Here is a 3,514-nt window from a genome sequence, read left to right as displayed (position 1 = left end):
GACACAACTCATTGTCGCTGCTGAAGGGTTTAGAATTAGTTTTAAGATCAACTATGATTTTCCGACTAATTGGGGAGCATGCTGTACTACTAGGTGTCACTCATGATCATTCCATAATTATGGACAACCAAGATAAATTAGAAACCTATTAGGTTACATGCACTATGAGTCTCTAAAAGACATAAAATAAATTAGAGAATATGATTCTCAGATCAAAAGATAAATATTTAGCTTGACTATATATAAGATAAATATGAAAATATTTATCGGAAAGGAAGCGCGGATGAACCATATCTCTTATGAAAGAGTTGGACCCTTTTAGTTTAATCATGAACCAATTTGGTTTAATCATGAACTAACTTGATTTAGTTGTGAATTAAACCAAAGGGTTAATTGACTAATTTTTTGTTAAGGCATAATGGGTTGGATTTGGACTTTTTAATTCAACTCATTAAATATAACTATATATTGTTATGGTTAAGAGATAATTAATGGATAATTCATTATTAACTTGATTAGGTTTTGGAAATCTAAGCCAAATACCTGCCTCTCCCTCTCTCTTGCCGCCAACCACAATAAGAGGTTCTCGTCTTGTTGTCGTGAGCCACCTAAAGAAAGAAGATCTTCCTTTACTTCTTCTTCCTCTTCTTGATCTTTCTCCTTCACTCATAGCTAGTACCTTCCGAAGGCGAAGCTTATTCTCTTGGAGTTGTTTTGAAAAGCTCGGCATGGATACGAGCAGAGACTAGGTTCAATAACATTGCAAAAGGTTGATGTCCTTCTCGTTATAGGTTATCCGCAAAGTATATCTAGAATAACTATTATTTGATTTCATTTTATTTTATGATCTTGTCTGCACGATTGTATCTTGTATGTGTGTGATGTGTGTAATATAATAAATTAGTTTATTTATCGTTAAATTTTTCACTGTGCATGTTTACGAAATGTATTTTTAGCACACACCGCATTGGACATATCTCAATAGAGGTTGGAATGGAGTCTGATTGGAGGTAATTATATGATGAAGATAATTCTAGTCGTTGTCTTATGAAACTTGATCTTGTAGATGAAATCAGAGATAAAGCAGCCACTCAGTTGATGACATATTGATAATGAATGAAGTAAAACTATAACCGAAGGGTCATCCCAAATTTTTTTCAGACCAGTTATTGTTGGTGCAGCGGAGGCCGGCAAGAAGGGGGTGAATTGCCTAAAAAATAAAACTATACCCTCCTCGTGCTTTCAACTCAAAAATGCAATAGCAATAATAAAGTAACTGAAATAAAAAAATCGAAATAGAATAGAGACTCAACAGTTAACCTGGTTACAATCAAGAAGGTTGTTAATCCAGGGCGAAGAAAAGCACACTAGAAAAAGTCTCCTTTATTGAAGGAGGTGAAGTCTTTTACACTCTAACAGCTCAGAACTATTGCTAGGAATGAATACAGAGTTGATTGAACAATTGATGAATATTTCCTAGCTCCAGGGGCCTTTATATGACTCCTGGAAAGTCTATCCCGAGGGTCCAAGGTGCCTTCAACAAGGTTCAAGGCGCATCTAACCAAGTCAGCGGATAAAACTTTATCCGATAGCTCAACGGCCACTTTGGCCAGGTCCGAGGCGCCTTCAAGCTTTGATGAAGGCGCCTTGAGCTTGAATTCCAGCTCACTTTTTCCTTCGCTTTGACTTCCGAAGCTCCGTTCTTTTGGGTGATTCCGGCCAACCGAAATAGGGCTCACCTGAACCCAATTTCCGACCTTCTCCTCGAGCAGGCTTCCGTCCCGACTTTATGTCCCTCGAACGCCACGCACGTTCTTCTCGCCCACCGGTGTACTCTTCCGCAGCTCTCTCATCCTTTGGACACACCGAGCCCGTCAGCTCCCTTCTCGTGCTGTCCTTCTCGCTAGCTGCATCTTCCGCTCGACTTCCTGCGCTCCTAAGCTCCTGTACACTTAGACACAGAGATCAAATAATGCATGACCTAACCTAAACTTGGTTGATCACATCAAAACAACCACGGGGTTCAACAATCTCTCCTTTTTTGATGTGGATCAACCCAAGTTTAAGTTAGGGTAAAAACAGACAAGTAGTAATTTAAAGAAATTATAAAACTAACATTTAAAGTCTAAGTTTGCAATTAACTAAATTGCAACAAGCATAAAATTTAGTTCTAATACTAAATGTTGAAAAAATTTAACCAGAGTTAGTTTTAATTCCCCCTAAACTTAACTTGTATCCATTTCTCCCCCTTTGATCATAGTAAAAATGGGGTAATAATAAGAAAATATAAATTTCTAAGTAAAATAAATTTTTAGAATTTCTCAAAAAAAATTCTAAATTAAAATGAATTTTTAGAATTTTCAAAAAAAAAATCTAAGCAAAAATGAATTTTTAGAGTTTTCCAAGAAAAGTGTTTGAAAAACTTTCAAAGTATTATTTAATTTTAGTTTTAGGCTTTGTTTACTTGGGAGAGTGGAAAGCAAAATTAAGGAAAAGTTTTTACGGTGGAAAAGTTTCCGCCGTTTACTTCATTAAAATTTTTCGAAGGAAAAGTAACGCAATCCATCAGCGGATAATTTTGGAGCCAAAATCGATCACCTCAAAATCGGACGGAAAGCAGCGGATGGAAAAAAAAAATGACGCATGTACCCCTTTTGCATTCACAAAATTACACCATATACAAAAAAAAATGACGCATGTAGCATTTTTAACTCACAAAATTACACTATGTACCAAAAAAATGACGCATGCACCCTTTTTTATTTACAAAATTACATCATAAGTATTCACCTTCCTCTATCAAGGTAAACAAGTGTGCAAAGGAAAAGATTTTTTCACCCTTTCTTTTCTCTTCCTCCAAAGATAACTTTCTATCGTTGATTCCTTTCCTTTCCTCATCCACACTCTAGAGTAAACATAGCATTAATGCCTTTTCAGAAATTAAACATTTAATTTCAATATTTCAGCTTCCAGGTCGTGGCGAGGCACTAGGCCTTCTTGGTTATTGGAGCAACAACCACTTTCTTAGACAAAGTCTCATAAAAAATTTTAATGTTTAATTTTCTTGCTGGAAGTTTTAATAATAAGAGAAATTTATTCTAATAAGGCTTTTGGAACCCAATAAAGGTTCTTTCCTACTGGATTAATCAGAAACTTAGGGGGTATATAATTCTTGGGAATTTTCCTAAGTTGACCTTAATGATGTTTAACATACTAGTTTAATTTTCCATAAATCTTAAGTTTTGACTTTTGGAAAATATTTGTTTTAAAACATGCATCAGTCTTCATTTTTTCAATTTCATCTTTCAATTTTGCATTTTCTAATTTCAAATGTTCATTTTCCTTTTCTAATTTATCTAACTCTTTAGTAGGGGTGCAAATGAGCCGAGCCGCTCGTGAGCCGCTCGCGAGCGGCTCGGTCAAAGCTCGACTCGAGCTCGAATTTGACTGAGCTCGAGCCGAGCTCGAGCCGGCTCGTTTAACGTTCGAGCCGAGCTTGAGCTTATTTAACATA

The sequence above is a fragment of the Zingiber officinale genome, chromosome 6B (assembly GCF_018446385.1).
Source record: "Zingiber officinale cultivar Zhangliang chromosome 6B, Zo_v1.1, whole genome shotgun sequence".
Classification (NCBI taxonomy): Eukaryota; Viridiplantae; Streptophyta; class Magnoliopsida; order Zingiberales; family Zingiberaceae; genus Zingiber; species Zingiber officinale.
The sequence above is the reverse complement of the archived record's forward strand: the minus strand, read 5'-3'. Positions refer to the sequence as shown.